Source organism: Dipodomys merriami, unplaced genomic scaffold (assembly GCF_024711535.1).
Source record: "Dipodomys merriami isolate MVZ:Mamm:240054 unplaced genomic scaffold, mDipMer1.0.p SCAF_26, whole genome shotgun sequence".
NCBI classification, from domain to species: Eukaryota; Metazoa; Chordata; class Mammalia; order Rodentia; family Heteromyidae; genus Dipodomys; species Dipodomys merriami.
This window is the reverse complement of record NW_027204048.1, coordinates 3608855-3636837: the sequence shown is the minus strand read 5'-3', so window position 1 is coordinate 3636837 and position 27983 is coordinate 3608855. Positions and strand designations below refer to the sequence as shown.

Genomic DNA, 27983 nt, shown 5'->3' with positions numbered 1-27983 from the left:
CTCAGCTGGACTTTTGCTACATTTCAGAAAGTTTAATCATACTCAACACGTTATTCAGAAATCATTGTCTCCCCAGGTGTTTTTCTCAGAAAAGGGAAAATAGATCTTAACCTAGCTGTCTGTTCCACAAGTCTGTGGTGAGGAGCAGAGCAGGCAAGATGGTCCAAAGGCACCACACAGCCCACTGCCCTTGGTGAGCAGGATCTCAGAAAGTCTTATATTCACTGCAAACAGCAGTCAAGAAGAGTAAACCTGAAGAAAGACATTGTACAAAAGGAAATATACTCATTACCTGACTCCAATAATTGTCGTCCCCTTGTACATCACCTTTAAACAAACAATAAAGTAAATAATATTTTTAAAAGGAGTATAAAGTCATTTTCACTTAATAATGTAAGAGTAATGTCAGATCAATAAGCCATTAATTAGAAGCCCTTCTTCATTAGAAGCCCACATTCTGGGCTGAAGGAGAGCCCAGCAGAGGCTCTGATCCCTTCCTCTTCCCCTTCTTTAAGGACCAGAAATAGTTGAGAAAAACTATCCCCTGCCTGTAGTAGTATAGCAGATAAGAGAACAGCCTAAAATGAGCCACCTTGGAAACTGGGTCCCCAAGGAATAGTGTTTTTAGAGAAATACTTTCCAAGGAAAGTGGAGAGAAGACTGGCTTTCCTCCCCATCCACACTCTCTTCTGAGCTCCTAAGCCAAGGAAACCAGAGCTGTCATTAATTTAGTTCAACTTTCTTTTCAATGGTACTGAAAAAGTACATGTAAATATATCTGTAATTAGATTTTAAAAGTCTTAAAATTCCATCTCATGGGATAATTAGACTTCAAAAAACTCAATTTTAGTTTTAAATAGATTTTAAAAAGGACATTTGTAAGTCCATTTCATTTTTAAAAAGTAGCCCTGGGACATGATAAAATTAATTTGACAAGGGTTGCCAGTAAATGGAAAAGCTGCAAAGAGTCACTAACATTTTGGATGAAAACAAAAGTCCACCCAACCCCCTTCCCTTACATGATTTTAGGTTATGTATTGAAGTTTTTGTCACATAACAAATAGTTTATGCATACAATGCATCTTGATCTGTTTTATCACTTAAACATCTTCACCTTCCTCCAACCCACCCCTTCCCTTACAGTTATCAATTCTGTGGTATATACACTTAATTTTTGAGTGCATCCCCCCACCGTATTAAGCAAAGTAAGCCAGACCCTGAGAAACATAGCATAGTTTCCCTCATGTGGTAGCTAGAATGTGCCTAGTAATCTACAAGTAAACACAATAGTGGTAAGAAAGGGGTTACAAATGAATTAACTGAAGTGTAACAGACTCTATGGAGAGTACAAATAGTGTAATTCTTTAAAAAGACTAAGTCAAAGCCAACAAAATAAGCAAGAGGGAACTGCAAGAGGGAAGGGTGGGGCCAAGGATGTTACTGTAAACTGGATGTCCTTTGAGCAGCTCACTGCTACTGTATGTAAATACAATCTATTTCTGTCCCTTGGTGCTGGTCCCTGTGAACTGTTAACCTTGCTAATTAGTGCAAATAGCTTTTTATTGATACCTGGGGAATTCCTACAAAATCACGTAGTCTCTAAATAGAGACAGTTTTACCTTTTTTATCTGGTCTGTCCTGATCTTCTTCCCCTTACCTGACTGCACAGGTGAAGATGTTCAGTACACCTTCTCATCCTCAGTGTCAGTCATCTTAGCAGCAATCCATTTTAAATTCAATATAATAGTCTCTGTATATCTTTCTAACTACCCTGTGTCTCACACCTGTAATAATGGCTATGTAGGAGTCTGAGATCTAAGGACTACAGGTTGCAACCTGCAGTAACAAAGTCTATGAGGCTCTTATTTCCAATTAACCACAATAAAGGCCAAAAGTAGAGCTCACGCGGTAACAGCTTTGAGCAAAATGGCAAAGGGACAGTGGTCAGGCCCTGAGTTCAGGCATAAGTACTGGGAATCGGTTAGTTATGGAATTTCCCTTCTTTCCCATGCACTCAGATTTCAATCATAAATGAGTAGCATTTTTCTAAAACTGTGAGATATGTGCATGCCCTTGCCTTATTCTACTAATTTTCTATAGAGCTGCATTCCTGGATAAACTGCACTGTCCCCATCTTTCCTACAGGACTATCTCCACTTTTCCTCCAGATCTCCTACATAGCTCCTGTGTAGTTAATAGCTGCCTTTGTTCATCTACTTTCCATACTTGTTACTCTCAAGACAAACCACCCTACAAGACAAAGTTCATCATATGGCCACTGCCCATGTTTGCCCTGCACTTTAAATCCTTCAGCCACCACCCAACACCAGGCTCATGCCAGGCCCCTGCTGTCCCATGTCACAGCTTCATACATACCTACTATATTCTCCACCTAGTGACTCAAGGTCAGGCCCAAGCTCCCCAAGCCACATGACCTTGTGTTCAGGACAGCTTGAAGCAGTCATGAGATAGACAGTCCAAAGCCTCTTCCTCATGCTTTACTCTAACTGACCTACCCAGCCAACTTGCTCATCTGCCTCCACCTCCCTAATCCCTCTGGATTTCTCAGACACAGAAATCCATATTGTAAAGATGACCAGTGTCACACTGTGGGAAATGATGTTAGGCTGGAGTGTTGTTCCCAATCCAAAGTTGAGGACATAGAGCCCTGTGGGAAGCCAGAGCTTTGTCTGCATGTATCTTTCTGATCAGGACCCCAGGGACAAGGGAGAAGGGAACAGACCAAAGTAGCTTTGTGCTGCCCAGATGCAGGCAGACTCTGGGACAAAGACTATTCACACTCCAGTCAGCCACACCTCTGGAGTTAGCTGAAAGCAGTGGGAAAGCAGTGGGGCTGAGGAAGGCCTGCAAAAGGTGACCACATAAAAAAGCCAGATCAGCTGGGCACTGGTAGATCATGCCTATAATCCAACCTCATGAGGCTGAGACCTGAGCATCATGGTTCAAGCCAGCCTGGGGAAGGAAAAGTCGGTGAGACTCATTATCTCCAATTAACCACCAGAAAACTGGAAGTGGCATTATAGCTCAAGTAGAGCACTGGCCTTGCCCAAAAGAGATCAGGGACAGTGCCTAAGCCCCAACTTCAAGCCTCACAATCAACAACAAAAAGCCAAGATCACAAAGGGAGCAGTGCCACCCAGCAGTAGCCATACATCAACATACACCAACAATTCTGGGTCAGACTACCCCAAATAACCCCTAAAAGACCCAATAAGAGGCAATGTGCTCAAAATGAATGGTAACCCCTTTGACAACTAAAGATCATAAAAAAAAAAAAAAAAAGTAGAAAAAAAGAGCCAGGTGCCAGTGGCCCATGCCTTTAATCCTAACTACTCAGGAAGCTGAGATGTGAGAATCATGGCTGAAAGCCAGCCCAGGAAAGAAAGTCTGTAGACTCTTATCTGCAATTTACCACCAAAAAAGCAGAAAGGGGAGCTGTGGCTCAAGTGATAAGAGTGCTAACCTTGAGCAAAAACATCTAAGGGAGATTGCCCAGGTCCTGAGTTCAAGCCTAGAATTGGCACACACACAGGTGCACACACATGCATACACACATGCATACAACACACACACATATCAAGGCCATATTTGCAGGCAACAAATGCAGCTGCTTGGAGGCAGCTTTAGGAGTAGGTTCCTAAACTAGCAGTCAAACATACCTGTACATGACTTGCCAACCTGCTAATATGTAACTTCTCTTGCAGGGACACAAGCAACAGTAGAGGGACAAACTTTTCCCTGATTCTACCCCTTTCACCCAGTCCCAGCCCCATGCTCAATCTCATTCAGCACAGGCTTCTCCTTGCCCAGAAGGATCTAATAGGTGCCCTGAAACTGCCGACTGCAAAGAGGAGGAAAAAAAAAATCTGCTTTTTTCTCCATACTCCATGGGATTTGTTTGGGGAGTACCTAAGACTCAACACTGTATTACTTAGACTGCCATGAAAGTCCTACGTTTAAGAAGTCCTCCTGCCTCACCCTTCCAAGGACCTGGGACTATAGGTATAACACCTTAAAGTGGAAACCTTCTTTTTTATTGCCCTTCTTGGTGCTGTGACAAGAAGCATATGTGATCTGAACTCAGGGCCTCACACACTATGCACATTCCCTGGCTGCCCTCAAGCTCAAGGTGATTCTTGTGAGACCAAATTTAGTAGGTCTGCCTCCACCATGAGAGTATTACACGGGAGTGGAGCCCAGGTTTACTGAGTTCAAGGCTGGCAACAAGTAGGACACAGTGGGGCTGCACATAGCAGCACTCAGGCTTCCAAAATACTAGCTCCCTGCAGTACAACAGGTGAAGCACAGAAGAATCTTCCCTGAACAGAAGCCACTTCCCAAGGAGCTTCCAGAGACCAAGACCACAACAAGGTTTACTCCTTCTAACCCAGAAAGCCCAGTCAGGCCAGGAGACACTTCCTTAGGACAGGATGTGATCCTGCCAGCTCATCACAGCAGGAGCCAGGAGCAATTCTGTGCTCCTGTGTTCATCCTGCCACTGGGGGAGGGGGTGCCTCATCATCTCGGGGAACCTCATCACCTGGGGGAGGTGTCTCATCCCCTTGGATAAGGAATCATACCTTTTTTAGTCATTTTTGGTGCCAGTATCAGAAGTTTTGCTAGTTCTTTGGAGACAGAGTTTCCCAGACTTCTCTATCTTGACTGGCTTAAAGACATCAGCATCAGATCCTCTGATCTCAGTCTTCTGAATAGCTGGGATTACAGGGAGGTGTTTCCAGACCCTAACAGATACCCTTTCCTCAGTGAAGACAACAGAGAAGCACAAAATCCAGCTCCTCCTTCCTGCTCAGTCCTGGAGGAGACACAGGCAACCCCACTCAGAACCTAGAACAGGATGGAGGGGAGAACATAAGACTTGATGCTGCAAATGACCACCTAAGGACCAGCCCAACTTATAACAGGGCCCTTGGGCATAGAAATAGTTGCAAAGTACTCAAGAACAAAGTGGAAATTCCAGCTAGCTGTGTTAGTTTGGCCAGAGCAGCAGCTCCTATTGCCTGACGCACAGTGCCATGTGGCAAACACTGGGCACACCAGTATGCCATCTACTCAACAGGGCTAGTCAAGATGGGCAGAAAGAGCCTGTGTTCTTCCTAACAAGAAACAAGACCCAGAGGTTTCTCACCAGACCAGAGTGGCCCCAGGGGTAGAAGGAATACCTGTGAGTAGTTAACTTTCACAGAGAAGAGGAAGAAATCCCCAATAACAGCCTGCTGGGACAGCCTCCATGAGCCTGTTCTGCAGGTGGAGTTCAAAGGGGAACACTGGCCCAGAATGCACCCTCTGAGGTCTCAAGGCAAAAAGAAATCAAGAAGTACTGCCAAGAGACAGAGAAATGACGGCAGTTCTGCCATGGGGTGGTGGCAGATTTCTGAGGACAACACAGTTCTACAAGACAGTCTCAATCTTGGCCTCCTTTCCCAAAATATCAGTAAAGATAACCAGGGAAATAGAAGTCTTAAATCCTGAGCACACAAAACAAACTCCATGTTACTGGGCCCATGCTCAATGGCTCATCTGAAAGGATGAGTGTTCCACCTCCTTGTGACCTGGAACACAGGGGTTAAGATGGGAAATTATTAGTCTGCAGATCACAATGGAAAGGCAAGCAGAGCCTATGCTGGAGAACATAAACAGTGGAACACTAGACAGAAGGGAAGGGCAATGGGAATAGCCCTGTGCCGTATCACAACACCAGCACTTAGGCACAGGCCACCTAACAATTCCAACCTACAGCCCACTCTACATCTGTCAATCAACAACAGTCTGTTACAGGTGAAGGTATTCTAGTCCTAAATCTCTCCTCTCTCCACTGCTTCACCAGCAGCTTCTGAAAAGACAACAACTATGGACCCCCTCATCACAGACCAAACAATTATCATGTAAAACTGACCATGACAATGACAAAGCTAAGTCCATTCTGTGCCTGCCTGGGCTCAGACATAGGAATGTTCCAAATCTGCTTCAAAGTAGTCTTGCTGGTCTGAGTTGCTAAAGGTCTATGCCATACTTCAGCCTCAATCCATCCTGGTCTCACAGATTCAAGTGCAAATCAGGAAAACCTGCTGCCCACAGGGCAGACCCAGTCCTGAACCCTGAGATCCATTGCTCTTCCAGCTATCTTGCAGGATGTCAAGTCCAATACAGATGGATTTAATGCCACAGCCAAATTTCCCCTAACCCCAGGACAAGCTAGGACCAGCAGGCCTAGAGGACCAGGCAAGGGGTAGTACTTGCCCACATGCTTGCACGTCACCAATCCATAGTCCAGAAAGGTAATCCTCACTGATCCTTTGGAATTAAAGCAGGGCATGAGGACCATGTGTATTGGATCAGCCTCCAATGGGGTGCTCAGCACAGGACTGTTATTAGTGCTTCTTAAATTTACAGAGCCCTCTATGGGCCAGCAGATACAGGGTGAGCAACTTTTCATCATAAAATCATTACACATCTGAGCACTCAGTGTGAGCAGATGCTGTTACTACTCCTCAATGTGCAGATGGAACAGATGTCCCACAGCCAATAAGCATTGTACAGGACTTCACATAATGACTTTAGAGATCTAAACCTTTGCAAAATTAATTTCAAAACCAAAAATACTATGGGCAGAGAAAAAGAAAAGTACTTGGTGTGGAACCATCTTGGCACCTGATAGACAAGCTGGATTTGAGGCACAGCACAATGGTCAGAGGCTCTGTGGTACCCCCAAGCTTTCAGCTGTCCTGAAAGAATAGACTCTTCACCATCCAAATGGGGAAGGATCAGGAAGTGGCAGTGAGGTAGGGATGGCTGACAAGGGCCAAAGTGGTGGACAGACACTAGCTCTCTTCTTGACTGGGACAGAATTTATTTACAGTAGCCTGGTGCATGCTGGGCACAGTAGGCAAGGCCAGCAAGAATCACCAGAAGGGCAGCAGAGGGAAAGGCAGATGACCCCAGGCGGAAACCAGCAGGCCTAGTGCAACTCAAACTTGTTGTACAGTAGATAAGAGGAGGCTTCTCTGACCCTTGGTTTCTTTTGTGCTCATAAGGCAATGTTTCAATGCTGCCAGCATGGGCATCTACACTCAGAACACCAGCCAAGTACCAGCAGAGGCTGGGAGAAGAAACACAGCAGTGCCTATCACATCTCTCTCACTGATACCATGTGCCTTTCCTACCCTAAGCCAGGTCTCTGCTGCTCTGCTAAGGCAACTGCATACATTCAGCAGCTTCAATAAATCAGTCTTTTACTGCTGCACATGAGAAATCCAAAATGGGTCTCACTGAGCTAAACACAAGGTACCAGCTTGGCCATGATCCTTCTGGAAGCTCCAGAGTATCCATCTACTGCTTTCCAGCAGCCAAGAGGAACCTATATCCCTTGGCTCAAGGACCCTTCCCACTCTCCACACAGTTGGCAACAGCCTTCCTCCCCACTTCCCTGAGGCCACCTGGCCCACCCAGACAACTCAGGATCATCCCTGGCCACATTCTAGTTGACAGACAAACTCATAGTCATACATTCCTACCAGCACAGTAGCAGCCAAACTTCAGGTGAGCAAGTTTTGAGTGACTAAGATGACCAGGGTCATTTGGACAGGGCAGAAGGCAACCCCATAGATACAGCTCACCCACTTGGCCCTTACCTCACAGGCCCTCTGTGAAGCCTACCCTGCCTTCACCAGGAGTGCCTCTGGGTGGCACCTTTGTCATCCACTTCTAGAGCAGCCCTGCCCATCACACACCAGAAGCCATGTTCTTGGCACCTCACTACCATCCAGCCCTCAGTTTCCTGACAGCAGGATGTGCCTGTCACCCAAGATACCTCCTTGCCACTTAAATCTGCTGCTGCTGCTGCACAAGCAACACACCCAAATAACTTCAAGGACAGCACAGGGTTTCCCTTATTGTATCTTTCTCCTTAGGATTCAACAAGTCACTGAACAGGATGAGTAAAATATTAAGACCAGCCAAGTCAGTCGCCAATCAACAAGCCCAATGCAGCCACTTCTGTCTAGGTGCCGAGTCAAGTCAAGGGAACAAGGTGACACAGAGGACCAATGGCTGTATAAAGATTCTGAGGAGAGCCCAAGGGCTGCAGAGGGAGAGATAAAAGTCAGGAGGATGACAAAAAAGGCAAAGGGGGACTACACCAGCAAAGAGAGCAGAGAAGGTAGACAGCCAGCTGACTGAGACCTCCCCCAGTGTGAATGCTCTCCTACAGGCAATAGAAGCCACAGGAAAGAGCTAAAGGTACCATTATTCCAGCAAAGCAGCACAGCCTGAATGTATGTCAGGTAGCCTGGCCTGGCCTAAAGACACAATTCAGTTGTGTTCTGGCAGTTCAATTCTGGGTACAATCTTCTTTAAGCCTACCGGGTATCGTCTCTGATGGCTACTCACCCCTCAAGTGTCCAGGGGTTCTCCATCATCAGGATGTGAGCCTCCCAAAGCAATTGTTGTAGCCCAATTGGCCAGCAAAGAGTCTGTGCACTGTCTCGCTGTGACACACAGGGACAATCAGCTAATACCATCGCATTCTACATAGCACATCCCAGCTAAGAAAGGCCTGGAGCCGGGCGCTGGTGGCTCACGCCTGTAATCCTAGCTACTCAGGAGGCTGAGATCTGAGGATCACGGTTCAAAGCCAGCCCGGGCAGGAGAGACCGTGAGACTCCTATCTCCAATAAAACCACCAGAAAACCGGAAGTGGCGCTGTAGCTCAAGTGGTAGAGCGCTCGCCTTGAGCTGAAGAGCTAAGGGACAACGCCCAGGCCCAGAGTTCAAGCCCCACGACCGACAAAAAAAAAAAAAAGAAAGGCCTGGAGTAACAGGAGAGCAAGGCCATCAGCTTTCTACAGGACCCACATGCAGGCTGATGTAAGGCAACTCATCTTAACTTTCTGCCCAAGGTCTTGTTTCTTGGCTGGCCTGCAGATTCTTGATCTTCTCATTTTCTTGTCATTGTCTATAGAAAGGAGAGTATGTCATATGCAAGGCCAGCCCCCAGCACAGACCATACATGATTGTTTCAAGAGAATGCCAAGTCCAGGACTAGCCCCTATGCCAGTACTGTGGCCTCCACATTCTCATCTGCATGGGACAATGGGTGCCGTCCTGGTATAGCTACTGGTATCCAGGGGCCCACTGGGGCCTGCCCACTCCTTTCCTCCAAGGAAAAATGCTCTTCAGATAATAACTGCTCAAGGTGAGGGCCAGCTCTTGGGGAAAGCATATGGCTTTACACATGCCACATGCTCATGCCTGATTTTTATGTCTTGTGTCCCTGGAATGTCTTTCCCAGCTAATGGCACTGGACTCAGGGGAAACTCATACTCATGATAATCCTTCTGTGGAATCACACTCCAAGGAGACACAGCACTTCAGGATGTAGGAAAGGAAGGAGCTCCAGTTCTAGGCTCAGAAATATTAAGATGCTACCCTGTTCTAACAATTAAGTGTCCTGGCTTCAGAGAACTCAATGTGGATCCCTCCTGCAATCTGTGGATGAGAACTGCACTGCAGGACTTAGTGCAAGGCAGAGTCCCAGGCCCCTCCCCTGTGCATCAGGCCCAGCTCCTGCTTTTCAAACTCCAGGCCTGTCACCTGCACCTCCTGGTCCATCATGTTCCACTGCATCTCTGAGACTGCCTCTTCAATGCATTGATGGTCTGAAAACAGAGGGACACTGGGCAGTCATTGAGGCCCAGTTGCACAGAGAAGTAGGTACAGTTTCCACAGGGAAGTAGAAACAACAGGAAATAACAATCACCTTCCCTTTGCTACCTGGAGGTAAGAACAAGAGCCCCTTCTCCCAGGAAGCTGGTGCCAGAAGATGAATCCAACTCCTTGGGGAGGCTCCCAGCCTGGGACTGGCCTTGTCTGCCACAAGCTGACAGATGTGGGAACAGCTAGGCCACAGAGAAAGCTGGTCCCACTGAGGGGCTCTGGAACAAAAGCTGCCTCCAGCCAGGATGGAGAGCTGACCTAAGGCCTGGTAGCCACAATGCCTGGTACTTTCCAGCATTCCTGACCACCATGTACCCCACCTCAACACCTTGCCTCTCATCATCAGACCCTCTGCCTTGAACTTTTCCTGACCAGACCTGTGCGGTGTCCCAACAGTATGTGGGGACATAACTCAGGGCAGCAAGTTCCTCTCTGGAATACTGGGACACATGACATTGACGCTGTCCTCGAGACTATGCTGTGAAAGCCATCCAGACTGGAGAGCTGAAAGATGGCCTTGGGGACAGAACTGCCAAGCTGGCAAGCCAAGCCAGAAACTACTGAGGAAACATAGGACTCAAAAAGAGGGCAGTCCTAGAGCAGCTGTCCATCCAGCAGCCTCCAGGACGATTTGTGAGTCCATATGAAGCAACCAACACCCTTCACTCTGGAGCACGTGTCTGGTCAACAGTCCCTACACAACATTATAGGAAGAGCATGTTGGTCAAGGCTATGAGAACAGCCAGACCAGCTGCATAAACATATAAGCAAACGGGGCCTGACATCAAAAATACAGAACAAGCACTCAGATAGCAAAACACTGGACCCAGCCAGCAGCACAGTGATGCTGGGTAGCCTGGGCCAGAGTATCTCAGCACCCTCTGCAAAGAGGCCATAGCATTTGTTCCCTGTCCTTAACAACCCATTCGAACACAGCAACACTGTTCCCCAAAAAACCTGCACAATTCACTCTGTCACAACAGTGCACATTGACTCAGCCCTGTGAGGACAGAGGTATTATTCCATGTCCAACAAGGAGCATGTGTCACTGGATTCAGGAAAACACTCAGGCACAGGGCACTGTGATGGAGGACAGTGTCATAGGGGGTGGGGCCAACAGCTTCACATTGAGAAGAGCCAAAAACTGGGTAAAGGGCAATACAGCCCCATGCAGGCTCTAACTCAGGACTAAAGAGCCACAGTGGCTTCTTTGGGCCCTACCTCTTCACTTTATTGAGGATATGCAAGGCTCCCCTCCATCACAGAGTAGCACACGGGGCCAAGGACCCAGGGCCCAGGGCAGCCAGTGAAGGATAGGAGCTAATTTCCCTAAAAGCCAGTCACATACTGTGTCACCTGTCAATGCTCATTCAGTAGACAGATGAAGAAACAATCTTAACATGCTCCTGGTGCTGTAGAGACAAAATAAGCTGCAGTCTGCGCTGAGTCTATCAAATGGAGAACGCTTGTGGAAACAGAATACCAATGATGTGAAGCAGCACATTCCCCAGAGGCATTCATCTGTCTCCTCTAGGCACCTGTGATCTTCAACACACAGAGGGACAGGAAAGGTCAGGGGAGGGGGGCGGGGAGAGGGCTCTACCTGCCGCTAACGCCAACAGTCTTCCCTTGGACTACAGTTCATTCACACCCTGGTTTGATGCGGGAGATGCTAACAGAACTTGCTGGTAATCAAAGAAATACAAATCCAGAGGAATCCAGATGCCACTCACTGGCATCTTCTGGGAAAAAAAGATAACCAAGTTTCTAGAACATATGAACATCTATCACACACACACACACACACACACACACACACACACACACACACACACACACACACACACACACACACACACACACACACACACACACACACACACACACACACGCAGGCAGATTGGCTGCTTCCTCTTTATCCCTAACCCAACATGACTTGCTCCTATATTCAGATTGGCTGAGCTCAGGTTCACAATCTCTCAAAAAACATGAATTAACAAGATTTAATCAACATTCAAGGAGCTTCTAAATGATATCAACAGGGGCCACCAGGACAAAATAGACACTTTTAAGAAAAAATGAATAACAGAAAGGAAGCAATCTCATACTAGGAAACTTGCTCAAGTCTCACTCAGGTGAAACCTTGTCACTCTTACCCAAGGCACTCTAATCCCAGATGAAGGATTAATAAAAGTACACACAGGACTGCAGCTCCATGGGAAAAGGGATTCGAGGGAACAGTAACTGAAAGTACAGCCCCTAAATATGCAGGGGACCCTGTCTGAACAAACATGCTACATTAGGGGAACACAGCTGTGTACAGCCTGTGCTTAGCATGCATGAGGCTCTTAGCTGAGTCAAGCAGGGAGGGAGACAGAGAAGGACAAACATGGCACAAACATTGTCTCTACAGATACTGCATGTTCCCAAGCACAGAAGAGGGGTTCAGGCAGCTCCTCAGACCCTAGTCTCACCATTAAATAGCATTTAATGCCCTGTGCTACTTACCCATGGCCAGATAACTCATGGGTCCCAATTCAGCATAGCTATGGGCTTGGAAGAACAGGCCTCTAGGAGGGCAGTTTGACAAGGCCAGGCCCATGCTAGGTCACCCCTATGTGTCTTCAGTCTTTCTAAGGAAGGACCTTCCAGGGCCCTGCAGTGACCCCTTCATGAATCCCAATGTTCTAAGCACACACAATGCCACATTCAGTGCTGGACAGTGGAGACAAGCAGGTCCTGCCTTCAAGAGACTCTGCCCAGGAAAACCATAATGAAATCAGAGCCCTCTGGGTAGATGCTATGACCACTAGATACCAATCCTAGGCCCCTGCACCTGCCTTCCCTAACAGAGATAGCTCTCTGAGCCAAGACAACACACCATGGCCAGGAATACACATTCCAAACTCAAACAGACCCATTAGCAGCTGTTCCCATCAAGACTAGATTGGGCCCCAGGGGCTCACACCTGTAATCTTAGTTATTAAGAGACTTAGACTTTAAGATAAAAATTTAAATCCAGTCCAGAGACTGGATTCAAGAGACTCTGATCTCCAATTGATCAGCAAAAATCCAGAACTGAAGGTGATGGACTACCATCCTTGAACAAAAGACTAAGCAAGAGCAAAGATTCTGGAGTTTAAGCCACAATACTAACACCAAAAAGAAAAAGGCTTATCTGATTAGGAAAGATGTGGTTGGCTGGCATTTGAATAAAGATAGAGGCCAGACTGCCATCCTTATGGAGGCAGGGAGTCCAGAGACAATGGTTTATCTCTGCCTGAGGCTTACAAGGCATTTCCACACTGAGCAGACTTAGCCAAGACCTCTGGCAAAGTGCTGTTAACCAAAATGCTGCAGACACTGGCAAGCCAGCACAAAGACAAATGCTCTGCCGAGGCCCTTGTAACCACCCCAGTAGACCCAACATGGACCCTAAGCTTCCTATACCCAACCTCTCTACACCACCTGGTATTCCCAGCCACACCCACATTCCAAGTCTTCCAGAGGAAGGAGGAGACAAAGAGGCCAGTACAGGCAGGTTTGTTGGTACTAGGGCCTCCCTGAGCAGCCAACACATTTTGAGACTGTCACCACTTCAGGCAACCCTACCTCAGCAATGCTGGCTCCTGCCCCACAGCACAAGTGGCCTCAGAGGAGCAGCCTGGCAGAGCCCCCCGAGCCTCACCAGCCCCTCTCCCTACCATGATCTTTACAGCCTGGTAGATGTTATACACAGCTCCTTGCCCCACAGGCTGACTAACTTGCTGCCATCCCACCTGAACCCACCTCACAATTCTTGGCATTCCTGCTGGCTGCCTTCTCCAACTCCATTTGCACCTCCTTGTGACTTAGCTCCATCTGCATCTTCTCCAGCTCCATCTGGATGAAGTAGGTCTTTGAATGGGTCTGTTCCACTTTTCCTTCAACTGAGCCCAATGTACCCAAAGAGAAAAGAGAATTCTTAGCAGCCATATAGAACAGGCAAATAGCTTGACTCTACACCATACTCCCTAAGCACCACTCTCCACCAGGCCCTGCACCAAGCCCCACTTGGGAGGTGGGTGGGAGGCAGTGAGCAAAGGGAAAATCTAAAATGATTAAGACAGCTGGGAGCAGTGCCTCACACCTGTCATCTAGATACTCAGGAGGAAGAGATGTGCAGAATCTCAGTTCCAGGCCAGACCAGTAAAGAGAGAGATCATCTCAACCAGTAGAGAGCAGGGTGTGGTAGTCCTCCCATTCCCCCCCCCCACCCCGGGCCCAGTCATCCTGCCTGAAGTGTTGACCCCCACCCTATTGTCCCAGGCCCAGATGCCAGGCAAAATCCCATGTATGTGTAAACATCCCATTGTGGGCCCAACTGAAAGGCCCCCACCTTCCATGACCTAGTGACTTTTTCATTAATCTCTGCCTCCTTGCTTGGACCTCCTATAAAAACCCAGCTCCTGTTCCAGCTCTCGGCACAACCTCCAAACCCGCGGGAAGGTCTGTGCCCCACGCTATTCCTCAATAAACAGTCCTTGCCTGTTTATGATTGAATCTAGCCTATTCCTTTTCCATTCTCCTCCATTTTCCTAACACTACCTACAGAAGTATAAATAGGAGGATCATGGGCCATGCAGACCCAGGCCAAAATTCAAGACCTTATTCAAAAAAACAACTAAAAATGACAAATGACTATGGCTATCTGGGGCTCAAGTAATAGAGCACTTGTATAACAAGTATGAGGCTGAGTTCAAGGGAGAGGAAGAGGAGGGAAGGAAAGAGGTTCACAGGGGAGGAGACAGATGGATTTTAAGGTGATAGTTTTGGAGCTTGTTTGAGGATAGAAAGTGTATTTGTTTTTAACAGCTTGGTAACTAACAAAACACCACAAATTTGGGAGCTAAGACACCACTCATTTACAAGCTGATAGATGTCACAGGCCACTGGGTTCTTCAATCAAGGTCACCCAAGGTTAAATGCATAAGCCAGGACTCCAGCTGTCCAGAGCTCAGGACCCTCTAGCAGGGTGAAAGCCTGAGGCCTATTTCTTTATTGTACATGGGCTTTTGTGGGTATCTGGACGTACAGATGTACTAGCCACACAGCCTTCTCTTTTTCCTGCTGAGTATGAGTCTGACTTCTACCTGACATCAGAATACATTTTGTTTCTTTTTGAGAATAATGAGCTCCAGGCCCAGTCATCCTTCTCTACTACCCAGCCAGTCCCAGCTTAAAAAAAATAGGCTCTTACTATGAAGCCCAGGCTGCCCTGCATCATAAAACCCTCCTGGCTCAGGCTCCCAAGTTCTGAGATTACAGGTGTGCACCACCACACTCAACTGTGTTCTACTTTAGTCATGCACCTAGTCCAGAGCCCCCACTTTTGAAACAGCTCTGAGGGTAAGTGCCATCAGCTACATACACTCCTAGGTAAGTGACACACACAGAATGTTGGGCTATACAACACTCACTCACTAACTCAGAATGTCCTAGAGACATTATCAGAAAACTTATGAACACTTAAAATTCTGAGAACCACTAGCTACAGGGGACAGTCTCACCCCAGGGAACACTGGGTACTGTTTAGAGGCACTTCTGTTTGACACAGAGGAGCATGTACCCCTCACCAACATGCAGTGGGTAGAAGCCAGGGATGTTGCAGAACATCCCACTGTACACAGCCAATTCACAGAAACCCCAGACCAAAGTGACAGTGGCCTTGCCCATCCAGCAGCTGGCATCTCCTTGATCCCTCGCAGCTATGTATGATCCTTGTTTTTTCCTCTATGTTCACCTCACCCCCCCCCCAGTGTTATCCAGGGGACCATAACTTCATCCTTCACCTTCACTAGTCTTTGTCTGTCACTTTTATACCTCAAGTCCAAGCATCTGCAGAGAAGAATGGCCCCACCATACCACACAAGGAACACAGCTGTGTCAGGGGCCTACACACACCTAATTCATGTGTCTAACTATAGTTGTGGAACCCAACTATATCCCAAAGAGATTGTACTTTCTTTTACACACACTAAGGCATAATAGAGTGTGCGCATTACACTTATACCTCAAAGGGCCTAAAATGAGGAAGAAGGCCTAGCTGGCAGAACACCCATCCACATCTGGACCCCAGCTTTTCCAGACCAGCGCTGTCTTCTGGTCCCTCACTGCCACTCAGGGAGCTCTGTGAGAAAAGAAAGATGTCACCCAGGGACAACATAACCAAAGCCAGGTTACCAACAGGCCTGTGGTCATGACAACTATCTCTCTGGTACAATATTCAGACTCTAATGCCAACCTGCAGAAACCCTTGACAGTAAGCAGCGAGAAACACCACAGTCCAATTCAGGTAACAGAATCCTCTGGTTTTAACATCTAGGCCATAAAATCCCAGATATTTGCATCAATTATAGCATTTTAAAGACAAATGTTACCAACTTCTCCTTTTATCAGTAACAGACAACTTATCACTCATGGAAGTATTTTAACATCAAAAAAGGAATACAGGAGGGGCTGGGAAGGTGGCTCAGTGGTAGAGCGCTTGCCTTGCATGCATGAAGCCCTGGGTTTGATTCCTCAGCAACACATAGGCAAAAAAAGAAAAAAAGCCAGAAGTGGCGCTGTGGCTCAAGTGGTAGAATGCTAGCCTTGAGCTGAAGAGCTGAGGGCCAGCACCCAGGTCCAGAGTTCAGGCCCCACGACCAGACCCCCAAAAAAAAAAAAAAAAAAAAAGGAATACAGGAGACCTACCCTTAAAAGACAGTCCTTACTGAGAAGAGCTTACATAGAACTGTAAGGAACACTAATCCCATCGCTCAGCAGGTGGATGTACACAAATCTCATCTGTTCCCTTGCATATCTGCTTCAGAACACGGCAGAATGGCTCTGGAGCACAGAGGGTACAGGTGAACAGGAAGATGAAAGCAGAGAGCCAGGAAGAGGCCTGGTACGGCAGCTGGTGAAGTGATACCAGGCCAGGCCACAACATCTCTTTGCTTCTTCAGGCCCAGGCATTCAGGTCAGTTGGACTGAACCCACCACCCTCCAGAGTCTGGAGGTCTCCTTCAGCAGACCTGACCCCTTTGTCAATGTCCACAGTGATCATTTCCAAGAACTTGAAGTTAAACAGGACTAAATCAGGGTAAACCAGTGCAGTCAAAAAAAATCACCCCACAGTACACAAATGGCCCTCCACAGGCTAAGGCAGTGGAATATCCAGTCCCATTTCGCTGCCTGGATTTATCACCATGCTAATGACCACCTATGTATACACACAGCTTCCTCACAAAAGGGTAAGACACAGTGGTGCTTGTGCTCCCAGGTTCTCCAAGCCAGTTATCAATATCCACAAGTCCATGAATGAGAGCACAATGCTTAGGACTCATAAGTTTAAGAGTACTCACCAGGATGAGAACATTCACTCACTAGAAGGACAGTACTCACTCACCAAGAGGAGGGCACTCACTTACCAGAAGAACACTCACGCAACAGAAGGACACTCACCACCAGGAGTACATTCACCAGGGTAAGAGCACTCACTCACCAGGAAGACAACCCTCACTCACCAGGATAAGAGAACTCATCAGGAAAACAACTGTAAACATTATGCCCACCTTTGGTCCTCAGCTTCACCCAGACCTGACCCCTCCCTGCCCTGGAGTTTCCACCATAGAGCTGGCCTCTCCCTCTCTCTGCCCAGACCCACCTGAACTCCCATCTACCTGACTTCCTATTCCCCAGACCCTGCTGCTACCTAGTCCCATCTACCTGACTTCCTATTCTCCAGACTCTGCTGCTACCTAGAGAGTGGAGGCTGCCATGTGCTCTCTCTGAGAGGGAAATACGGCTCCTCTAATAAACCTTGTATAATCTTTCTCCTGTGCCTGCCTGCCTCTGCGTGGTCTCCTAGCATAGATGTGATGGATCATTTCATGATCCTTTCAACAACCCTCACTCATAAGGAGATGTGTACTCATTCACCAGGAGGGCACTCACCAGAAAGATACTCACCAAAACACTCACATTCAATCATCAGGGGTAGGGCACCCATCACAAGAACACTCACCAGGAAGAGAGCACCCACTCAGCAGGAGGACAATCACTTAGCAAGGAGGAAGACACAAGAATACACTCACCAGGAGAACAATACTCATTCAACAGGAAATGGGGGGGGGTGTTAATCACTCACCTGGAAGAGAACACTCAAAAAGAGAGCTCACTCACCAGGAGGAGGAAAGCACTTAGCAGGAAAAGCAGTGGGGGAGGGAGTACTTGGGGCTCTCCCCTAGCCCCATTCCCGGGATAGTAGTCCTGGCTACAACACTCACCTCAGCTGCAGGCTTCCAGCTCAGCACTGCCTCTGCCTTGTTCCTGTCCACTAATGTCTGTAGATACCCACCTGGGCTGAGACTATAAGTAAAAAAGGCAAAGAAAAGAAAACCAGAAATAACTGATGATATGTGTGAATGCTTTCTCTACCAAGGACGTTACTAGTAGTTTCTAAGCACCAGTGGCTGACTGACCCAGGTCTGGCAGGGATGAAGACCTGCTACTCTAAGCCACCTCCCTGCTGGTTCCAGAGCCCAGGGCAACTCTGGACAGTTATCTAAGAAGACCTGGGCAAGAGTGAGGGAGGGAGGCAGACTGAGTGTTTCAAGGCAGCCCAGGAGGAGGGGCCAGTGGCAGTCGTTATCTTGGGGCAGCTGTTGCAATCCGGGCTGTAGGGGCAATCGCACCAGTGGTAGGAGTCTAGCTGGAATCTCAGCACATCTCAGATGAGGGGGTGAAGGCTGGCTAAGATCTTGGGGTAGTGTGGGGCTGGGAGCCAAAGGCCGGACACATGTCTAGGGAGCCCAGGAGAAGGGACAGAGGGCCGGCAGGGATCTCCAGGCACTCCTGGACCAAGGGAAGAGGGCTGAACGCCTGGGGCCCGACACCAGAATGCAGCCAGGGTCTCAGGGCAAGTGGGGCAAGGGGCCCAGGGCCAGCCCGCATCTCACGGCTTCAAGAGGAGAGTCAGGGAAACCCCAGCCGTGTGGCCAGGGCCCCGGACTGGGTCTCCAAGCAAGAAGAGACAGGGCCAAGAGCTGGTGGGAACTGCTGGGCAGCACAGGATGAGAGGCAGGGATCTGGCCCAAGTCTCAGGGCAACAGGGGCCAGGACAGGCCGGACAGGTCCCAGGGAAGCATGGGGCGAGGGCCTGGGGCCGGGCCGTCTCTCAAGGCACCTCCGGACCCGGACCCGGAGCCAATAACCGGCTGGGGTCTCCAGGCAGGCCTAGAGCGGGGACTAAGGGTTGGCTGAAAGGGTCCCTGGAGGCCTGAGGTGAAGGACCTCGAGATAATGGGGTCTCCCTGCAGCCCGGGCGGGCGGGTCTCGGCGGCCCCTGGCGCTCTACGGACCATGCTCACCTCAGCGCCTCTCCACGGCCCAGCGCGAACTGTGCCGCGGCTGCGCCGATTTCCCCGGCCCCGCCCCTGCCTACCCGTGGACTCCCCGCGAGACCTGAAAAAAACCGCCCGAAATAACGGATTCTGGAGGGCGTTAAACCAAGTAAGCTTCCACTTGGGGGCGGGGAGACGGACCGGTAACCGGCAGCCTGAGGCAAGGAGTCCAAGGCAGGCTGCGGGCTCCGCATTCACCTCAGCAGCGGCTCTAAGGCTCAGCACGCCTAGGCCGCCTCCGCTCAGATTTCCCGCGGCCCCGCCCCACCCACCTGTCTCAGGGTTTGCACTTGTGCCCTGAAAGACTTGGAAGTAAAACACACTTCGGCAGAAATAACAGATTATGTGCAGGAACGTTTTACCAAGCGAGTTTCCGGTAGCTTCTACAGCAGGTGGCCTACCGAGGCCTGGCAGGGGCGGGGCCGGAACCAAAGGCTGCACCCTGGGGGCCAGGCCGCCCCCTGCCCTGGAGGAGTGGACAGGGTATGGGACCACCCTGAGCGACCACCCGGCCTAGGGCCGGGCCAGCCGGGTCTGATGGAAGCCCTGCCAAGAGACCTGGGCCCGAACCAGGCGGTCTCGAGGTGGTCCCCGGTGTGCTCTCAGGATGGCGCTCCCCGCCACAATCGACCAACCCAGGGCTCAGCACTGCCTTTGCTGCCACTTTGGATTTCCCTTAGCTCTGCGCCACCCCCACCCCCGAGATTCTCACTTGCATCTCCCAGACTTAAAAAAAAAAACAAACCCAAAACGCTGGAAATAACTGATGAAAGGAGTAACTTTCCCTTAGCTTCTGACTCAGGTCTGGCAAGGACAGAGACTTGGGGCCCACCCCCTGCCTGCTAATACCCAATTCCACAGAATGAAATATTAAGTCTGCTGGAGAAAAGGGCCACTTTCTCCAAGCGGGTATGCTTGTACACATCCCCCTCCCTGATTTGCTTTCACGCAGGAAGTCAGCTGCTTCCCTAGAAGTACCCCCTCCCCAGCACCTGGCTTACCCAGGTAACTTGCTCTCCTGTGGGCACTTACTTCCCCTTTGTCTGAGGTCACATCCTGGACCTCCCTAGTCCCTGCCTCCTTCAGACCCTGGGAGGTTTCCAGATTTCCTACTGTGGCTGTACCCCTTCCCTGTAGCCCCATCAGTCCCCCCCATTAACCCCAATCCTTCAGTTGTTGACCTATTCTGCACAGCTTCCACCAAGTGTGGGTCAGCAGTTTGGATATAGACTTTAGTGCCTGAACCACATGGTAGTTCCTTTGAGCTAAAACCTTACATCTGGTCTTGAAATAACCAGTGGGGCTGAAGCCTGCCCAGAAAAAAGCAAAGAGGCTTGACCTTTACTGACTTCCAAAACAAGGTTCCTGGGGTTTGGGCAGAGACTAACCAACCTGGGCTGGCAGCCCACCATCATTGTCCAATTAACTGCTGATCAGAGTGAGACAATATCCTGTATCAGCAGAGGCAAAGATTGGGGTTCAGAACTTTGCAACTTTGGTGGGGGGGGAGGATGGGGGGCGGGGGGGGGGGGGGAGGCTGTGAAGGGCTGTGAAGGGTAAATGAAGGAGGAGGCTTGATAAGAAATGTACTCATTATCTTGCCCATGTAATTGTAAACCCCTCTGTACAGTATGTTCACAATAAAAATAAGATTGGGGTTCACATTAACTGCCTGAGGGAAAATGGAATTCTTGCTCCCTGCCACTCTCCTTGGAATACACCTCTTCTACTTGTGCATAAATCAAGCACCAATGGCCATCAACCAGTGCAGGATTTGAGAGAAGTAAACCAGTGGGTGGAGACCATCCACTCTATGGTACCTAACCTTTATACTCTTCTCAGCATGTTACCTCCAGGGCAACACATTTACTCTGTGTTGGATTTAAAGGATGCTTTCTTCAGCCTGCTGCTGGCCAAGGTAAACCAGGTCATATTTGCTTTTGAGTGGACACATCCAGAAGAGGGATTTTCTAGACAATTGACTTGAACAAGGTTGCTCCAAGATTTTAAAAACTCCCCCATTTTACCCATTGCAACAATGAGACAAGTTATGTCCAAAATGAACTTTACAACCTTGGTAGTGGGGGGGAGGAGCATTGGGTGGAGGCTGGGAGGAGGATGGGATGGGAAGGGGAAACAAAAGAGGAGGCTACAATGCTTGATAAGAAATGTACTCATTATCTTGCCCATGTAATTGTAACACTTCTGTACAGTATTTTCACAATAAAAAAAAAAAAACACACAGAAAGCCGGTATGTGTTTTGCTATAGCTCATGTTCATGGGGCCTTAACTTCTGGAGGAAAACAAAAAATGTTGAAGAGATATTTGTAAGGTCCGCTCCTGGATGGTGAGCAGACTCCACCCTCCTCGCAGCAGTCTCCACCCAGTACCTGCGTTACCTAGGCAACTGGGACACCTGGAAGAGGTCACATCTGCATCCGCTGAGGTCACATCTGAATTTGATGTGGCCACACCTTTCCCCACCCATACCCTACATAAGGGCTAGCCCAGGCCCAGACTCTCCCTTTTTTACTCTCTGTTCGTTTCTAGCTCTTGCTGCTCTTTTCTTGCTCTCTTGCTCTCTCTCTTTCCCAGCCACGTGGAGTGCCAACCTTGCCTGGTCCCAGCAGGTCTACCCCTTACCTGAATACCACGAGTGCTACTCTTCTTACCCCTCTCTCTGCTCTTTTCTCTCTCTTTCCTCTCTTCCCAGCTCTCTCTCATTCCCAGGCCTTTCCCAGCCACGTGGAGTGCCACCCTTGCCTCGTCCCAGCAGGTCTACTGAATAAACCTACCCCTTACCTAAATACCACGTGCTGGTACTGTTCTTACTCAGCTACCTCTTTTTAAAAACCTAACAATATTGGCCCTCCTAGATGCCATTTGACTTCCCAAAAATGGTGGGTGTGCAAGGGTCATCAAAGGAGACCCTTGAGGTTCAGGGAAACAACTAATTGAATCAGGCAGTTCGGAGACTACCCTAACACCAGTGGAGCCTCCAGAGCTACTAGTTAATATACCCCTACCAGAGCTGCCCAAAAGACCTCCCTATTCAAAAGAAGTTTTAGAATTGGAAAGGACCTTCCCTACTGAGATACTCCCCTCAGGATGGAGAAAGCTGCAGGATGGACAGATATTTGTTCCTCAGGCCCCGGGGCAGACCTTGGTTACACTGACACACAGAACACTCATTTAGGGGAAACTTGCCTGAGTCAGTTATTGCGAAAACATTTCTTCATCCCCTATTTAAAAGACCTAGTATCTGGTGTGTCCAGATGGAACATGTGGCCCTCACCTGGTGAATTTGGGGAAGTGGACTTCACTTCCTGGAAAGTAGGGGTATCAGTATCTGTTAGTACTAGTAGACACCTTTTCAGGCTGTGCTGAGGCATTCCTGACAAAAAAACAAAACTGCTCAAGTAACAGCTAAGAAAATTACTCCATGAAATAATTCCTCGATTTGGTTTACCCTCAGCAGTAGGGCCGATAATGGCCTGGCCTTCGTAGCCCAAGTTATTCAATGATTAGCTAGGGCCCTAGGAATATACTGGAAGTTACATTGTATTTATAGACCTCAGAGTTCAGGGCAGATGGAAAGGAAACTTTAATTACAGAAACTGGCCATTACTGGGTAAGCCTCCTCCCCTTTGCTCTCCTCTGAGCAAGATGCACCCCTTAGTTAGAGGGTTCATTCCCTTCAAAATAACTTATGATAGACTGCCCCTTTTGGTTCCGAAATTTGGCGAAGATATATTAACAGAAATGTCTAACTACAATCTTGTATAGTCTCTGCAGGCTTTGCAAATGTTATTTTTTTTTTTTTTTTTTTTTTTTTTGTCCATCATGAGGCTTGAACTCTGGGCCTGGGTGCTGTCCTTGAGTTCTTCAGCTCAAAGCAAGCTCTCTACCACTTGAGCCACAGCGCCACCTCCAGTTTTCTAGTGGTTTATTAGAGAAAAGAGTTTCACAGACTTTTCTGCCTGGGCTTGCTTTGAACTGGGATCCTCAGATCTCAGCCTCCTGAGTAGCTAGGATGACAGGCATGAGCCACCAGCGCCGGCAAGTGACATTTTTTTGTCTGTTTTTTTACGTGCCTATCCTTTGGTAGCTGAGGCCCACCAGACTCCTGGGAAAAACTCCACTCACTTTCTCTCCTGGACAGCTAATGTGGGTAAGAAAGCATCACGCTCCTGAATTGGAGCCCAAGTGGCAAGGACCCTACTCGGTAGTGCTAACTACACCATCAGCTATTAAAGTTGCAGAAAAACAGTATTGGATCTATCACTCTCAAGTGAAACAGTATCAGGATACTATTCACAGACACTCAGAGGATCCCTCAAGGATAAAACTTACCAAGTGTTAGTGTGTTTCTATGGTTACCTCTCATTATCAGTTAAATTTGCATTTTAAGCCTGTTAAATGGGGGGGGGATTTTAGGATTTGGCCCAAAGGATGTAAAAATCAGTTATTTGATTGGACATGAAAACTAGTGGGGAATGTAATAATTATCAGAGCTGAAACCCCTGCACTAACACCACCACCCTGTGGCCCTGGCCCGCTGGAGGGGGTGGGGCATTGAGATTGACATCACCACCTCATGGGGTGGGTTGTCAGGAGAAGTCAAGAAGTGTCTGGACAATGGGTGGCTTGGGGGAGGGTTGTGATAGTTGAAACCTTTAGAGCCATTGGAGTAGGGGAGGCATGCAGCCTATATAGGCTGTATGTTCCAAGGAGTGGGGTAAGGCTGTGGAGAGAGAGATGATGGGGAGAAAGATGGCAAGAGTCACCTGCAAAGAGGCCTGCGGAGAGGAGGAAGGAAGGAAAAGGAAAAGCCTTCCCCTTTGGAGCTTTGACGCTTTGGAGGTCTGGGATTTGGAGGTTTACAAACCAACTAATAAAGGTTGAGGCTACCCATTGGAGGTTTGGAGGTTTGGTGGTCAAGGCTGCTTTTGGTTCTGGGTAGCTAGCCCAGGCAAGGTAGGTGAAGGCACCTTTTCTGGTGTAAATAGTGTAAATAAAATTCTTTTGTCTCCTTTAACCTTGTCTCAATGGATTGTCTTGTTCTTTGGAGGTCATAATTTTGCCAAACACACAGGAGGGACCCGGGTCAGGAATCTCCTCTGCATTTCCTTTTCTGAGGAATAATTCCCATCCTGACCCCCCTTACAAACCAAACTGCCCTCTGACTCTATCTCTACAAGCCTTCTGACTATCTGTCTAGATATGGTGTCATGCCAAAGGGTTTCTATGCCTTCTTGGCTGGTCACTTGCTTTGGGAATGCCTGAATTGAGAATCTGACTCTCACTCCAAAAGAGGCACTGCGAGTGGATAGGGGCATCTTCCATAGTAACCATCAGACTCCCTCTCTGTGTTTCTCCCTCTGATGGGTGCTGCCAGTCATACCCTAGCTGGGACATTTCCCTGGGATGCCTCACTCTCTCTAGATGTCCTCTCACTAAAGGACTCTATAAAGCCAAAGTGCCTTGTTTTTTTGTTGCAATAGGGCCTGGCCAAAATATAGACTAGACTATTGGTCTCAATGGCCACCAAATGGGACTTTTGATTATAGTACTATCAGAGATTTGGATAATTTTTGCCATCACAATGGTAAATGGCTAGAAGTTCTATACATTCAGGTTTCTAATCTTGTCTAATTTTCCATGCTCTTCCCTCTCCACCCTCCCCCGCCCACCCCGGCACATGGGCAGCCCATCCTTGCCAAGTCACTGGAGATCCCAGAAATTATCCAGGGACCTAATGAAAATCCAGCTGAATTTCTCAATTGCCTCATGATGACGCTTCAACACTGTGCTAAGAAGGAAGGTTATTCTTAAAATTCATTTTATCTTTAAAAAAAAAAGGCTGAGGACAGCCCTTAACACCCACAATGAGATCTGACAAGCACAGCCTTTAAGGTTTTCAATAATCAGGAGGAATAGGAGAAGGCCAATAAAGCCACCTATGATGGGAAAAAAGTGCCAAGTGGCACCTGCTCTCCAGACTCAAAGAAGAGACACCCAATGCACACCACCCCGTCCATGCTTCAAGTGTGACCATAAAGGCCACTGGGCAAAAACCTTCCCCACTCTGTGATAATCACCTGGATCAAAGCAGACAACTGGGATACTGGGGAGTTGGTTGTCATCCCTCATCTCAATGAAGTGGGCCAGCCCTTCCCCCACTCTGCCCACACAGGGAGGAGCCCAACTTGTCAGATGCTGGCCATCAATGTCACAATAGAGGAGCCCAGGGTATTTTTTTCAAGTCACTCATCTCCACTCTTAGCCACTCGGCCATCTCCACTAGAAAGGTTATTCTCCTTGACTTGTAGTAGTTCAATCCCCTCACTCCTTTTTTGCTCCCCCCCCAACTGTCTGTCTGCTTGCTTATTTATAAAGCTCCACCAAGTTTTCTTACCATCCTGACTTGTTTTTTTTTTGCCATCTTGGCCACTGTGATGGTTTTCATGAAACTCCCAAAGCATTCGAAGGTCAATTTTTATGCTAATGTGTCTTTTTACCAAAACTGTTTGAAAGGTTTTCTGGTAACTGGCTCTGCAGACCAAAGGAGGGAAAAAAGACAGTTTTACAAGATAGAGCTTATGAGGAAAGTTAGTAAAGTTGGTATGTAACTAAGTTGGCTATGATTTAAATAAGCTCAAGATTCATACACTGATATAAAACCAGCATGTCATTCTTTGTATCCAAAGTAATTGTGCACTATTACACTTGTCAAGTTTTTAATGTATCTCCCAAGTAGGTAAGCCAGCTTAGATACAGAGCTGACAATGGTTTCAATCTTAAGTAGTACCCTAAAGTGCTATATTCAGTTAATCAATTGCTGTTTGAAAACTCTCGTGTCTACTTAGTTTTCCTTCTGCTGAATTTAGTTAGACCCACAGAGTGAAAAATAACTCTTGCAGTATTCTTGATATGTTCTAGGTAAGCCCTGCTTAACTATTTTCTATTGATCTCCGTGTTGCTTCAATTTGAAGTAAAAGGGGTAAGGCTCACTTGATCTGAGAATTTCAGTTCAAAGCCAGCCCAGGCAGAAAAGTCCTTCTGAGACTCTTATGTCCAATAAACTACTCAAAGCCATAAACGGAGCTGTGGCTCAAGTGGTAGAGCTCAGGGAGAGCACCCAGGATAATTAACACAAATGTCAATGGGACAAACCATCTCAGCAATGAGCGCCTAGATCCTCAGGACAAAGTCAGTCCTGGCAATAAGGGATCATGGAGAGGAGTAACAGGGGCTGGTGTCACATCCTAAATGGAGTCATTTAGTGCCTGCCCTTTCAAAACTAACCAGAGCCAGGAGATCAAAAGAAAATAGTTAATGAGCATGCCCATCTAATGTTTATATCTGTCTTATAACTGAACAGGAGCTTAAAATGAGTCTTAGATTCAGGACAGTTAGCTTTGGTAGTTTCCTGGGTCTCCCATACATACCTTATAATCCAGAGATCTACCAAGGCCTCCTGTAGTTTAGCCACTCTATCCACCCCCAGCTTTTGACTGTTTATTCCTAACCAATCTACCATGCTCTCCCTTACATAGCTGGCCAATGTCAGAAGTAGCTTAGGGGCCTGGCGCTGGTGGCTCATGCCTGTAATCCTAGCTAGTCAGGAAGCTGAGATCTGAGGATCACAGTTCAAAGCCAGCCTGGGCAGGAAAGTCCGTGAAACTCTTATCTCCAATAACCCACCAGAAAACTGAAAGTGGTGTTGTAGCTTAAGTGGTAGAGCACTAGCCTTGAGCTAAAGAGCTTAGGGACAGCACTCAGGCCCAGAGTTCAAGCCCCACAATCGACAAAAAAAAAAGTAGCTTAGGGACATTTTCCACCAACTCCAGGGCCGCCTGGAATGCAGGAACTAGCCAAGTCATTCAATTTTTAATTTCTGCCCTGAACACTTCCATTTGTGTGCCCTCTAATATTTTTTCTTATTTCTCAGTTCCTGCCTTGTAAAACTTCTTCCAGACTTCATCCAAGGACACATACATGTGTCCTCCACCAAGGAACAGTTGCTACTTCTTGCCTTCTCCCACATGGGACTACATCCCTGACTTTTATCCCGAATATCAACACCCTTTGACAGCAGGAAGTAGCCAGAGAGAGTCAGCATCCCTCTTTAATTATCAAAAGTCTGGAATGTTAGGTCTGCTAGGGAAAAGGACCACTTTCTCCATGGGAGTCTGCAAGTAGACTTCACCTTTCCCCTTTGTTTTCCATGCAGGAAATAACACATCTTCCCTAGAAGTCCCTTGCCCAGCACTTGCATTACCCAGGAGACCCGCACATGTGGGAGCAGTTACCTCCCTTTTCTCTGAGATCACATCCTGGACCACCCAGTCATGCCTCCTTCAGACCGTGGGAGGTTCCCAGATTCTGAGGTCACAACCACATCCACTGTGGCCACAACTCTTCCCTGCCCTCTACCTACATTAATCCCAATTCTGCCAGATGCCACCCCCACTTTCAATGCAACTTCCACCACATGTGGGCTGTCTGTATGCTCTCCCTGAAATAAACTCTTTTCTGCCTGAAACATGTAGTAGTTTCCTTTTGGCTAAAGCTTACAGGAAGTTGCTGGGGGCCCAAGAGGAAAACATAACTATTAAGCAGAGGGTCTCTAGACAGCCCCAATGAGACAATCTGGGCTGGGCTGGAGGTGTGGCTCTGGTGGAAGAGTGCCCACCTAACAATTGTAGGTGTAATTAATACACACTAACAATAACAACAAAAGGAATGACAGAAAAGTAAAACAGGCCAGAGGAGAAGACAGCGCCAGCAGGAGCAAA

The 27983-nt window shown here is 48.0% G+C and overlaps 1 long non-coding RNA gene across 4 annotated transcripts; it reads right to left on the bottom strand.

Moving 5' to 3' along the window:
• Window positions 1-15: 15 nt before the first annotated feature.
• Window positions 16-25355, bottom strand: LOC138836814 (uncharacterized). Of its 4 annotated transcripts, XR_011375068.1 has the most exons (5): window positions 19149-19225; window positions 18066-18147; window positions 15806-15922; window positions 13543-13682; window positions 16-252 (listed from the first exon to the last, which is right to left on the bottom strand). It is a non-coding gene; the product is annotated as an uncharacterized lncRNA (long non-coding RNA). The 4 variants fall into 4 exon arrangements; XR_011375069.1 differs by lacking the exons at window positions 15806-15922; window positions 19149-19225 and adding an exon at window positions 25284-25355; XR_011375070.1 differs by lacking the exons at window positions 15806-15922; window positions 19149-19225 and adding an exon at window positions 19544-19589.
• Between the last annotated feature and the right edge of the window lie 2628 nt (window positions 25356-27983).